Below are 14,651 nucleotides of genomic sequence, written 5' to 3' on the forward strand. Positions count from 1 at the left end.
TGGTATTGCCCACCAGCGCCTGTGATTTTAGTTGTAAGAGTCCGCAAGGTCTAGGCGCCTCGGGTGGGGCTTGCCCTGCCGGCCGTCCCCGGCCCCTGTTGGGAAGGGGACGGGGCCGGTTCTGCCAGTTTAGGAACCTTTGGGGGCTTGGGGCTGTTCCGCCCTTCCCCTGCTAGACTGGCTTCCCAGCGCCTGATGGGAGCTTCCCGCCTGATTTGGGGGTCCTTTGTTCCCACGGGAGTGGGGAGGGGGAGGGAGAGAGATATAGCTTCTTTGTCGGGCTTGGGTCTCCCGTTGGGGGAAGGGATTATGGGGGACTCACTTTTGCTGCTTTGTGTGTGTGTCCCGCGCCACCGTTGGCCCTTCAGGGGTTGGCGAAGTGTCGTGGTGGCTCCCCCGTTCCCTCTTTCTGCCGCGCTGGGTTCCCTTGTCCGAATCCGGTGTGGACCCGGACTTCTCGTCGCTGCCGGGTGTGTCTTGGTCCGCACCCTGCCTTGTGTCCGTGGGGTCTCCCGCTATATGGATTCTGCGCTCCTGGCAGCCTGTCTGCCGATCGCCGGGTTTCCCTTTCCCAGCCTGACCCTGTTTGGGCCAGAGTCGGCTGGTGGGGGGAGGGTGCCCCGATGAATCTCCGGCTCCGTGTAGGTTTTCGGTTCTTCTTTTTTGCTCCTTTTTGTTTTCCTGCGTTTCTCCACTGCTTCTGGATGCTGGTTTTGCTGGGTTCTTGGTGGAGTGTTGGGTGTTGGAGTTCCCAGCTCGCTATTCAGTTGGTGTGAGTCGGGGTCCTGAAAAGATTCTTGACCACCTTGTTGCTTTTAATTGGAGTAAAGTGGCCTCTTGTAAGACTCATTGATCTGAATCTGCAATTTGTGGCCAGCCTCCAGAGAAATGTCCTGGTGAGAGTTTTCGTGTCCAGTTGGCCAGCAGAAGTGCTGGGAACAGAGTTGTGAATCGCTTTGAGGCTCAAAGTGGTAGGGTGCTAGTCTTGAGCTGGAGAGCTGAGGGACAGCACTCAGGCCCTGAGTCCAAGCCCAGTGACGGACCAAGAGAAATGCCAAAGGTGCATTTATACCAGCATGGAAAATCACTCCTGGGACAAAAGTGATGGAGCATCCAGAGGCAGTAAGCCCCTGCTTGGGTGGCAGAGATGGTGTCAGATACTAGAGTCACTCCTGTTTGGCCTTTCAAAAGTTAATCAGAGCTGGGAGGTCCTAGAAGAATAGTTCGTAAGCATGCCTTTCTAATGCCCATGTCTGTCTACTGGGCAGGAACTTGCCAGTCATCTGTGATAGTGGATAGTAAAGGTAAGTTTGTCAAATGGGAGGATAGTTTGAAGATCCCAACCTTCTGCATCTGCTCAAAGCCCTAACTAGTAGTGAATTTTGAGCTGGTACACCTGTTCAGGAAAAAAAGCTTGTAGACCTGAGATTGTATCTTTATTGATATCTGCTAAAGGCCTGCAAAGGTAATGTAGACATTTTTTAGACCACCAGAGATCAGTTTCCCAGCCAGTCAGGAAAAAGCTTTTACAAACTAAAATGTTAAAAGGCTACACTGCGGTAGCCCAAAAAGAGATCTGTATAGTTGAAAGTTAAAATGTTGAATGTAATTTCCAGTTTGGAGTAAAGCTCCTAATGGACATCTGATCCTGCAGCCCCTTGGTAAAGTAGAATAAAATTATAGATTACTGGCGAAGTAAGGTCAACGTCCCTGAGTCAGCTTGAAGAAGTTACAGAAGATGGATGATCTTCGCCCCTCAGCCCCCCTTTAGGACTAAGGGACCAGAGTTGTTTTTGGGAAGATGAGGCAGGATAGACTAGAGGCATGAAAAACAGAGGTAACACTATACAAAGACTGCAATTGTGAGAAATGGTTACAGGCCAAGCCTTCTATGTTGGCTTTAAAAAAACACAATCCTAGCCTTATTAAAAATATCTGATTTAAACTTATTTCCCTGGCAAAATGACCCAAGGGCCATTGATTACCTAAAGCTGTCTTGACATGTAGTGATGTGCCAGCCTACAAAAGCTAGTGTGCTTAAGAAGAAATCAGGAAAATACTAGGAAATTTGACTAAAGTTAGGCTTAGGTTAACTTAGGTTAAGCTTCTCTAACCAGTCTTTGGAGAAAGTTGCAGGCAACCCAGCAGAAGGTGTGACATTCTACTGGAACCACTGGGAGCCACTGCTGCCTGACACCACCATGGCTCCTACCCATTGCATTTGAGTGAGGATGAAGGAGAGTCTAACAGTCACCTGGAAGCATCTACATCTTCAGATGGGACTCTTATCACATGCAGGTGATTTCTGCTGGAAAGTGCTTTGGATCTTCTAGAACTAAAATTTGGGGGGGACATTCTTGAGTTGACTGGAGTTAACTAGCTCTATTAAGAAAATTGAATATTGTAAAAAATTTTCAAGCAGACTGGCCTGCTGCTAAATTCAAAGCATGTATGACAGGCTGGAGAGTCACTTCCAGGCAATGCCTGGAGTGGGAGGTATGTCCAAGAGTATTAAAATATGTCCAGATGGATTAGGATGTGACCTCAGAAAAGAGAGGGAGGTAACTGCCATCAAGTGTGCCAGGTACCAAGGTAGCTGGACAGAGATTTAAACTGCAGGGGGCATCTTCATGGAGCCCTCCTTAGGGTGGATCTTACACATGCCACTGGGCAACCTTAAAACTCTAGCAGCAAAGAAGCCCAAGGAAATGTAAAGAGGAAAGTTAGTATAGAAAGCCTTGGAGAAAGGGATAAATGGTTTCCTCTGGATAAAAAAAGGGATTTAAAAAGTCAATTATCACAGAGTTACACTAAGTCGCTGATGGCGTGAGAAAGTAAAAGATGATGTGAGTGGGGATATGTTAAATTTTACTTTAGAGAGAAAATTGGGAAAACAAAAAGTTTCCTTTAGATTAAAAGGTTTTGGCATGTTAAAAGTGAGAAAGACAATCCCTAGAAAGTGAGTATGTGACAAATGGTATCAGTATGTCTTAAAATTAAAGCACATGAGTAAAGTTGGTATGTAATCAAATTGGCTATAATATAAATAGGGTCAGAATTGGGACTTCGATGTGAAACCATGTTTGTCTGTACCTGCATCTGCAGGGCTAAGGGACTTGGATGATGTCATCTAAATGTTAACCAGAAAGATCTCATGTATCTTTAACTGCTTGATTCCCTTGCTAAGATGGTTTTGTATGTATAGTCTGGATTTGCTCATATGTAGCCTTAGGATCAGATTTGGGATCCCCTCCCATAATTCCTAACTTGCAATTGCATTTGTTATGAGCTTTTATCCCCCTCAGAGCCCTATTGCAGGTCCACCAAAAGATCTGGCCCAAGCTAAGGCCGCTTTATGAGACTGGACCTCCTGAGCTGAGCCACGCCTGCTACCAACTGAGTAAAGCACCACCGACAAGGAAACTTGGATGACTGAAGCCTGCGGACTCATTCGCAGTGAGAGAAAACATTCTATGCTGGTGGCACAACAGAGGCTGTGTACCAAAAGTTGGACTTGGCTAACTTTACCTTGCTAGGCCTGATATATATGGTTGGTGCTTCTGTAGCTAGGGAGAGAGCCTAGACACCCATAAACCCTACCTATGGGTGGTCTGGTGGTTTGGGTATGAGCTACTGTTACTCCCCTGGCCACTATTATTACTCCTACTGGAGTCATGAGATCATAGCCCCACCGTAAAAAACTCAGTTGTGACCAGATCCTTGTTTGTGATTATGCTTGTCCTGATTATAGGACCCTGTATTATTAGTAAGTTAGCTGCTTTTTGTTAAGGATAGGATTAGCATAGTACAACTCATGGTTCTTAGAGCCCAACACCAAACCATTGACCCTGAAATTAGAGACTCGAGTATGTAAGATCCAAGATTGGCTCTTAAAGGTTCAATTGAAAGGGGGGAATGAAGAGTGTAGAGAATAAAATTGTGACCATTATGCCCCTAACAGCTATTTTGCTTCTGTACCTTTGCTTGCTAACCCATGGGGAAGTGGAAAAATACCAGCAGTCTTCCTATAGCTACTCTGTAACCACACGCTCCCCCCACCCCACATCCCTTCTGTGAACTCTGTACTACCTGACTCTGGGCATTATCTGGCCTGGGACTCAAGGTTGGACATGACTAAGTGCCCGGTCTCAGACCCCGGCCCTGGATCTGGACACAGAGACAAGAACCATCTGGCCCCAGGAATGTGGCTACATGACCACTCCTGGAGGCCCACCTGAATCTGTACTCTAAGGTTAAGGCCTTCTGGTGCCACACTTTGGCGGGAAGACCCAGGCCAATCTGAGACAACCTGTAAACTAGGGCAAATGTCAACCAATCGTGTACTTGTAACCGGGGATCTTCCTCATCTTCCCTCATCTTCCCTGTACTTGTCTATAAAAGCTGTGCTGGAATTGTGCTCTGGGGCTCTTAGCATCACTGGCAAGGAGTGTCCGGGGGTGGGGGGTGGGGGGGACCGGGTTCGAACTCGTAATAAACGACCCTTGCGGTTTGGCTTGGCTTTGACTCTGGAATCTGATGGTTGTCTTTGGGGGCCTTAAAAATCTGGGCATTACACTTGTAGTGCTGAGATTTTAACTCAGGCCTCCTGATTGCCAGGCAAACACTTTTATGACTTGAGCCATTCCTCCAGCCCTTGTCTGTCTCCTTAAGATTAATTTAAATTAACTTAGGACGGTTAGTATTGAGGTATGCTAGTGGCACACAATCAGTTATTTTAGGTGCTAGGGAGGCTAACAAATCAGAAGATCACAATTCTAGGGAGCCCAAGAGATTTTGTTGCCACACAAGGAAGCTGAACACAGTGATACCCACTTATGATCCATCAGTAAAAAGAAACGTAAAATTGGTGGGTGCAGGACACAAAACCCTGTCCTAAAAATAACCACAGAAACCAAGCACTGTTACCTCACTCCTATAATCTTAGCTACTCTGGAGGCAGAGATCTGAGAATCATGGTTCAAAGCACGCTTAGCCAGGAAGTCTGTGCGATTCTTATTTCCAATTAACTACAGAAAAGAAAATCAGAAGTGGACCCATGGCTCAAAGTAGTAGAGCATTAGCTTTGAATGACAAAGTTCAGGGAGTATACACAGGCCCTGAATTAAAGCCTCACAACCAACAACAAAAAAAATTAAAAATTAAAAAATTAAGAATTAAAAAAACAGGGAGGCTGGAATGTGGCTTAGTGGTAGAGTGCTTGCCTAGCATACATAAAGCCCTGGATTCAATTCCTCAGCACCACATAAACAGAAAGGGCCAGAAGTGGCACTGTGGCTCAAATGGTAGAGTGCTAGCCTTGAGCAAAAGAAGCTCAAGGACAATGTCCAGACCCTGAGTTCAAGTTCCAAGACTGGCCGCCCCAAAAAAAGGGAAAACGAGGCTGGAAGCATAGCCTAGCAGTATACTGCCAGTTTGGCAAGTGCAAGGCCCTGAGTTTAAATCTGAGTTGTCTCTTTTCCTCCCAAAAAGATGATTAATTTTGAAAGCATGGAAGACTGAAACCATAGAGTGAGGGCATGGCTTAGAAGTGGAGTGCCTGTCTAGCAAGCACAAGGCTGTGAGTTCAAACTTCAGTACTCCTCCCCCCACGCACCCGAAAAAGAGAAAGGAAAACAAAAGCAGATAGCAAGCAAAAAGATAATTTCCCCCCTCTTACAATCAGAATATAACCATTTAAAAGCAGGTTATATACTTAAAGAGAGAAATTAAAAAAAAAAAAACAACAACTGAGTTGCTGGTCACTCATGCCTAATGTCATAGCTACTCAGGAGGCTGAGTCCTAGAAGGATTGTTTTTAGAATCTTGCCTGTGCAGAAAAGTTTGTGCAACTTATCTCCAGTTACCTAGCAAAATAGCAATTTAAATGGGAATGTGTGGCTCAAGTGCTAGAGCACCAGCCAGAAACAACAAAGCTGAGAGCTCAAGGCTCTGACTTCGAGCTCCAATACTGGCCCCTTTAAAAAAGAAACAGGAGGGAGAAGAGGGGAGGGAAATTTTATTCTACTTATTTCTAAACACTAACTCATCTGATAGGTATAACATACGAATTTTAAAACTTCTCCAGGCCTCTGCCCATCAGCACTGGAACTTAGTCTTTTTTTTTCCCCTCCCATTCATGGGGCTTGAATTCTGGGCCTACATGATGTCTGTGAGCTCTACCACTTGAGCCACAGTGCCATTGAGATTTTCTGGTGGTTATTGGAGATAAGAGTCTCATGGACTTTCCTGCCTGGGCTGGCTTGAACCATAATCCTCAGATCTCAGCCTCTTGAGAAACTAGGATTACTGGCATGAGCCACTGGCACTCAGCTTGGAACTTAGTCTTTTTATTTTCAGGTTATCATATGAGTTAACTTCATATAGCCCAAACATGACAGCAATATCATCTACTTGGTTCTAAATCTGTTCTCTTGATTTTCCACACCAGTTGCCAAACTGATTAATCCACCTACTCGAATAGTTTCCTTTTGTTCTGTAGGAATGACTAGCATTTTGAGTCATCAGGGAAGCTAATTGCCAGATTGTTTTATTTCTCCCTGAATATCTTCATTTCTGCTCTCTTAGCACAGTTTCTGCAATGTACTTTAAAAATTTTTGAGTATCGAGCTGAAGTTAATAAATAATTGTGAGATCTTGATTTTCTAATTTAGATCCCCATGTCAAAAGTACTTCTCTAGTTTGTGGATTATCTAATTAAGGCATTCTTAATACATGTATTTATGCTTTATATACTGTCTTCTAAGAGTATATGTCTTTGAAGTAGCTTCTCATCTAAAGAAAAAAATATATTATATATATTCTATACAAATATATGTACATGTACATGTATATGTATATGTACATGTACATGTATATGTATATGTACAAATATATGATACTGAGGCTTGAATTCAGACCTGCAAGGTTCTCACAGCTAGTGCCCTTCCATCTGAGCCACATGCCAACCTGGCATTTTCCTGGAGATGGAGAATCAAGTACTTTCCTGCCTCCTCTGATCTCAACTAGAATTGTAAGCTCATCTAAGAATATCGAGCTTTGCCCTTAGAACACTGAAGCGTCTTCAGCTGTCTTGGTTCAGTTCCAGTTCTCTCTCTATTTTATCCAAAGGCCTGCCTAAAAGGAACTATCTTGGGGAAAGATCTCTTTGGGTACTATTTTCTCTTTGGATAAAAATTATATGCCTTATGCTGGGCACTGGTGGCTCATGCCTGTAACCCTACCTACTCGGGAGGCTAAGATCTGAGGGTCGCATTTGAAAGTCAGCCTGGGTGGAAAGTCCATGAGACTCTTGTCTCCAATTAACCACCAGAAAACTGGAAATGGCACTGTAGCTCAAAGTGGTAGAGCGCTAGCCTTGAGCCGAAGAACTCAAGGACAGCCAGCCCCAGGCCCCAGAGTTCTAGCCCCACAACCAACACACACACACGCACACACACACAATTATGTGGCTTATGATACTGTAATAAAACAACAGAACATAGTCTGGTACGTGTCAATTGTAAAATGAAATGTCTCAAAAATACGCTTATTTTGTCTATAACTGAACCTTGTTTCTCTTTTTTTACTTTGTTCTCTCTCCTTGTCTCTCTTTTCCTCTCAGTTAAAAAACAAAGGCAACCTATATTGCCCAGCATCTCTAAAAAGTTTACTATCTAAGCTGGGATGGTGGTTCATACCTGTAATTCCAGCTATGCAGGAGATGTAATAAATAAGAGAGTTGTAGACCAGGCCAGCCCCAAGCAAATTTATAATCTAGCCAGCAATACAGAAAAGTACATGGGAAGTAAAATAAATATATTAAATACTGAATATCAGAGCACAAGAGTGATACAGTCTATAAAACCTAAGTTTTACTGAAGAGAAAATTAATAATAAACTGTGAGCAGGGAGGAAAAGAATGTCTGACTACTCCTTTGACATCTTCTAAGAAAGTCATGAGCCTGTCTTCTTGTCTTTTTTTTTTTCCTGGTCCTGGGGCTTAAACTCAGGGGCTGAGCACTGTCCCTGAGTTCTTTAGCTCAAGGCTAGCACCCTACCACTTTGAGCAACAGCACCACTTCCAGCTTTTTCTGTATATGTGGTGCTGAGGAATGGAACCCAGGGCTTCATGCATGCTAAGCAAGCACTCTACCACTAAGCCACATTCCAAGCCCTCTTCTTGTCTTTTTCACTCAGCCCTCAGGCACATTCCATTTTCTCCTTCCTGGCTGTCATGCATTATCTTTGAAGAGCATCTTTAGATTTTCTTGAGGATATTTCTCAAGTTCTGAGTCACAAAATAAGGACAGCTAATTGAGCATAAGAGACTGGTTTCAAATGAGTCAGACTCTCAAAGATCTCCCTCTAGTTGTATCTGCTTAGGTTTTAGCTATCAGAGCCATTGTCCTTCTGCATCTCACCTTTTTTCATCTCCCACTTTGCTGTAAGCGAACAATAAAGTCAGCTGGTAGCCTGAATTTTACACATGGCAGATGTACTGTCATGATGAATCATATTTCCCTCCCTCCCTCCCTTCTCTCCTCCCCCTCCCTTCTTTTTTCCTCCCCCCTCCTTCTTTCTTTTTCTTTCTTTCTCTTTCTTTCCACCCTTTCTTCCCTTTCTTGTGCAGATCCTGTAGCTTGAACTCAGGGCCTGAGCACTGTCCTTGAGCTTGTGTGTCCAAAGCTAGTAGCACTCTATGTTAAGCCATTGCTCCATTTCCTGCTTTTTGGTGGTTCATTGAAGATAAGAGTCTCTTGGACTTTTCCTGGTAGTTAACTGGAGCTGAGAATCTCTTGGCTGGGTCCTGGTGGTTCATACCTATAATCCTACGTACTTAGGATGCTGAGATCTGAGGATTGCAGTTTGAAGCCAGCCCAGGCAGGAAAGGCCATGAAACTGTTTATCTCCAAAAACACTACTCAGAAAAAGCCAGAAGTGGCACTGTGGCTCAAATAGTGGAGTGCTGGCCTTGAGCAAAAGCAGCTCAGGGACAGCACCCAAGCCCTAAGTTCAAGCAGGACTGGCACTGGACTAAAAAGAGGGGGTTGTCTTAAACTTTTTCTGCCTGGGCTGCCTTCAAACCACCGCCCACAGACCTTAGCCTCTGGAGTAGCTAGGATTATAGGCGTGAGCCACCAAAGCCCAGCTAAGGTTCTCATTCTTCCTATCCTTCCTCTCCCCTGCTTCCCATTTTGTGATTTTGTTTATTGAAACTACTATTTCAAAAATAATCTTCCCGGGCTGGGGATATAGCCTAGTGGCAAGAGTGCCTGCCTCGGATACATGAGGCCCTAGGTTCGATTCCCCAGCACCACATATACAGAAAACGGCCAGAAGCGGCGCTGTGGCTCAAGTGGCAGAGTGCTAGCCTTGAGCGGGAAGAAGCCAGGGACAGTGCTCAAGCCCTGAGTCCAAGGCCCACGACTGGCCAAAAAACAAAACAAAACAAAAAAAATAATCTTCCCAATCAGTCCTCCTCTGAACTCTGCTTTGTACATGTTGTGTATTATTTGTCTTGCTGAGTAGGAAGAACTTGAAAGTTTGTTTTTGTTACTCCTTGAACTTGACCTGGTCACAAACTCCTACCACACTGCTCATCTTTCAGAGAAACAAAGCTTCTTAAATGAGCTCCCATTCTATGCTCCAAAATCAAATCCATGAATTTACAGAACACATTTGTACCTTAGTAACCATTACCAATTTTAATCTACTTGTCAGTAGATATAACTTGTTTGTTTGTTTTGGTTGGTCATGGGGCTTGAACTCTGGGCCTGGGTGCTGTCATTGAGCTCTTCATGTGCTTGAGCCACAGTGCCACTTGCTGTTTTCTGGTGGTTGATTGGAGATAAGAGTCTAAGTGTCTCAAGGAGAGGCTAGGAATGTGTCTTAGTGGTGGAGTGCTTGCCTAGCATGCCAGCACCACATAAACAGAAAGGGCCAGAAGTGGTGCTGTGGCTCAAGAGCAGAGGCTCTAGCCTTGAGCAAAACAGAAGCTATCAACAGTGCTCAGGCCCTGAGTCCCAAGCCCCAGGACTAGCAAAAAAAGAAGAAAAGCCTCACAAACTTTCCTGCCCTGGATGGCTTTGAACCAGGATGGTCAGATCTCAGCCTCCTGAGTAGCCAGGATTACAGGCATGAGCCACTGGTGCCCAGCCCTGTGGATAGAAGTTTGTACAGTTGCATTTTAATCAGGATTTTGAGGGGTGGATGTAAAACTGAGGTTTGAAATCAGAACCTTGGTCTTGTTAGGTAGATGCTCTACCACCGAGCCATGCCTCCAACCCTGTTTTGTACTGCTTTTTGTGCCAGTACTGGGGCTGAGCTCAAGGCACTATGCCCTCACTCACCTTTCTTGCAACTCATGGATAACACTATACCACTTGGGTCACATCTCCACTTCTGGATTTGGGCTGGGTAGTTGTAGATAAGACTCTCTCAGAGTTGTCTGCCTGGCCTGATTTCGAACTTCAACCTTTATCCTTAGATCTCAGCCTCCTGAGTGGCCTATTTTTATAGAGGGTCCCAATTTCTGTCCAAATGTGCACTTAGACTTCAATCCACCTGCTTTAGTCTTCCTGTCATAGTCAGAATGACAGGTGTACACCACTGTACCCCCTTTCCCTCCCTGAAATGGAGTCTTCTAATCTTTTACGGCCAGACTTGGACACTCCAGATCTCAGCCTCCCAGTAGCTAGATGATAGATGTGAGCCACCAGGATCAATATTCATGGAAAATTGACCCTCAAGGATACCTTGCTTTAGAGAAGTATAGCATAGGCTTATATCTTTCTTTACCATCCAAGACTGGACTTAGCCATAAATATGCATTGCAGAACATTTTTGCAAAACAATTTTAATATAATTTTATTGTTATTACTAAAGTATTACACAGAGGCACTACCTTTTCATAAGTCAGATAGTGAGTATATTTCCTTTTGGACAATGTAACCCCTTCCTGATGTATATAACCTTGAAAAGTGGTATTTTAGCTGGGTGGGAGCATAAATTTGCATTTGTTCTTGCCTAGGTCTCTATTGCTCTTCAGCAGTTTAAGATCTACTACTATGTTTTTGCCTGGTTAAAACGTGCTAATAGTAATTCTCATCCAGAAAAGTGCTTGACCCACATACATTTATTAAACCTGCTTTCCTTACTTTCATTTCAGATTAGTCCAATATGTGCAGTGTTACCTGGAGGCGATCCTAATCATGTCACAGATGACTTTGCAGCTTATCTTACGCTTGAACACAGAGCCCCTAGAGATTTAATATCCTTATAAGTGCAACAAGGGAAAGAATTCTTGGTAATATTAGTCATTTTTGTTTTTGCTTTTAGTTTTTGTGCTGGTCCTAGGACTTGAACTCAGGGCCAGGACACTGTTCTCTGAGCTTTCATGTTCAAGATTAGCACTCTACCACTTGAGCTACAGCTCTACTTCCTGCTTTTTTGGGATTTAATTGAAAATAAGAATCTCACAAACTTTACTGCCTGGGCTGGCTTCAAACCCCGATCCAAGCCTCTTGAGTAGCTAGGGTTATAGGTGTGAGCCACTTATGCCCAGCATTAGGGTTGTTTTTTTGTTTTATTTTGTTTTGTTTGGTCAATCGTAGGGCTCTCCCACTTTGAGCCACAGCACCACTTCCAGTTTTCTGATGGTTAATTGGAGATAAGACTCTCACAGACTTTTCTATTCAGGTTGACTTCAAACCATGATCCTCAGATCTCAGCCTCCTGAGTAGCTAGGAATACAGGTGTGAGCCACCAGCACCCAGCCAGTGACTCACTTTTTTTTTTCCAGTCCTGGGGTTTGAACTCAGGGCCTGGGTACTGTCCCTGAGCTTCTGCTCAAAGCTAGCACTCTACCACTTGAGCCACAGTGCCACTTCCAGCCTTTTCTGTTTATGTGGCACTGAGGAATTAAACCCAGGCTTTCATGCATGCTAGGCAAGCACTTTACCACTAAGCCATAATCCCAGCCCCAGTGATTCACTTTTGAGAGGCAATTTCTTATTTCTCTATCTATGAACTTGTTTTAGGACAGGGAAAGAAGTACTGGAGTTGAGTTCAGAGCCTTTTGAGTTCACTTGAGCCCCTCCTCTAGCCCTTTCTGCTTTAGTTATGTTTCAGATAGTCCCATGCACTGTACCCAAATTGTTTTCAGGCCACAATCCTTTTTTTTTTTTAATTTTGTTGTCAATTTTATTGTCAATGTACAGAGGGGTTATAGTTAACTAAGGTAATGAGTGCATTTCTTTTTATTTTTTGGCTGATGTTTCTTTTTTTTATTAATTAAAAAATTTTTTTGACCCAGTGTTGTGCAAAAGGGGTACAGTTAAATAATAGGGCAGTGTGTACATTTCTTGTGATATCTTACACCCTGTTTTTCTTTCCCTTCCCTAGATCAGGTAGATATATATACAATACACAGTGTACCAAAAACATATACAGTAGCCACATGGCCTACACCAAAGGAAATTCACCTAGGACTTTAAATGTAACGTCAACAATAGAGTTTGCTTATCCTTGTCTTATATGGAGTCTTATATGAGTGCATTTCTTGTCAAACTTGTTACCCCCTCCCTCACCACCCCCCTCCCGACCACAATCCTTCTACCTATGCTTTCCAGGCAGCTGAGATTGGTTACAGGTGTGAACTATTGTGCCTGGACTTTTTCTTTTTTTTCTTTTTTTTAATTTTTGCCAGTCATGGGACTTGAACTCAGGGCCTGAGCACTGTTCCTGGATTCCTTTTTGCTCAAGGCTAGCACTCTATCACTTGAGCCACAGGACCACTTGAGGCCTTTTCTGTTTATGTGGTGCTGAGGAATCAAACCCAGGATTTCATGCATGCAAGGCAAGCACTCTACCCTTAAGCCACATTCCCAGCCCAGTGCCTGGACCTTTTAATGGACTTTTCACTATTATATGGGTGATGTTTGTTAACATGATAATTGTGTTTGACATTTGACCTGAAGACAGTTTGAACAACTGTAAGGCTTTCAAGAAGGTGCTTTCATGAAAGAGAGGACACTGTTAATCATCCAAATTAAAGTAGAACTTTTAAATAGAGGGAAACTGTACTTGCTTCACCTCTGTTCCTCTGATGCTTTATCCTGTTATGGGATGAGGAGGTAGGTGAGCTTCCTATTCCTATGTTTCCCTTCTCTAGAGAGAGCCATTCTTTCTCCAGTCTCTGAGAAGGATAGGTCTTATCTAAGTTCTTTCCTGCTTTCATTTCTTTATCCTTTTCCCCATCTCTTAGTAGTTCTTGGTTCTGTTTCCTGAGATAACTTACCTACCAGAGCAATTATTTTGAAGACTTGGTGCTTCTGCAAACTTTCAGGCAATGATTATCTTTTTAAAATTTAGGGTTCTGTTCTCCTACCAAAGTTTCAGTTTATAGTGAAGCACTTCAGAGTTAACCAAAACTGTTCTCTCTGCTTAACATTCTTCTGATTCCTTTAGTTACCTCTTAGCAATTATAACACAACTTTAGACCTTTGGTGTTTTGTGTTGGTGTATGGTGGGTGGGTGTGTCTTTTCCCAGCACAGGAAGTTGACTAGGGCCTATGTATAACTAGACAAGCTCTCTACCACTTGAGCTATGCCCTCATCACTTCTTTTTAAATCCAGGATCTCAGCATTACCTTTGCCCATTCTGGCCTCAAGCTCAAAATCCTTCTGCCTCCACCTCCTTCATAGGTGGAGTTTTAGGCCTGTATCGCCATACCAAATAAGCTTGCAGTTTTCTCATTCTGCAGCTCCTGTCCTCCTTCACAGCTTTTAATTTTCTAGTTGAATATGTGGCTCTTCAGATGAGACAAAGTAGAAACTAAGGATGAAAGATGAAAAATGGAACCAAGCTGAATAATAAAGAGAACTGAGCCAGGCCAGAGGCTGGCAGTCAGTGAACAGAAGAAACCAGTGAGCCCTTCTTCTCCCTATGGGCATGGGACACAGAAACTACAAAGAAAACATAATGTAAACATCTAACTGGCCTAAGAATACTTTGAAGTACCTGTTCATTATCTATTAAAAAATCTTTGCTGGGTGCCCGATGGCTCATGCCTATAATCCTAGATAAAGCCAGAAGTGGAGCTGTGGCTCAACTAGTAGAGCACTAGCCTACCTGGACAATGCCCAGTCCTTGAGTTCAATATCTAGGACTCACACACACACACAAAGAATCCTTAATAATACCCAGAAAGGTTATCCTTGGTCCATTCATCACTCCATCTTCAGCAAATCTTCAGTAAATCCTGGGGCCTCTAGTTTTATCAGTATCCATTCAGCAGGATATTATCCCATGTCCTTTTCCTTTTCCCATGTCCCATGTCCCATTCCTTTTCCTGAGATTTTTACAAATATCTCTGGTCATCAAGATTAAATTATGAAAAAAATGCAAGAAAAATGATGTTGAACCTGGGTAACTGCAGTCGAAATCAGGACACGGGGGATGCAAGGCGAGTGAACCAATGCATACTTTATTTCAAGAGGGCCAGGGTTTATATAGGGTTAGAAACCAATATTACAATTACAGGGTAAAAGATCAATACAGCATGACATTTGTCTCAAATACAGAAGTGGAGGAAATTTCCTACTGTGAGGGCAGGAACTTGATACAAATGCCTTTCTAATTACAGGAGGTA

General features: G+C 43.5%; 1 pseudogene; it reads left to right on the forward strand.

Annotated features, from left to right (window-relative positions):
* Window positions 1-14,651, forward strand: part of LOC125364515 — a 66,453-nt pseudogene that overhangs the window by 18,495 nt on the left and 33,307 nt on the right.

This window comes from Perognathus longimembris, chromosome 16, assembly GCF_023159225.1.
Source record: "Perognathus longimembris pacificus isolate PPM17 chromosome 16, ASM2315922v1, whole genome shotgun sequence".
Classification (NCBI taxonomy): domain Eukaryota; kingdom Metazoa; phylum Chordata; class Mammalia; order Rodentia; family Heteromyidae; genus Perognathus; species Perognathus longimembris.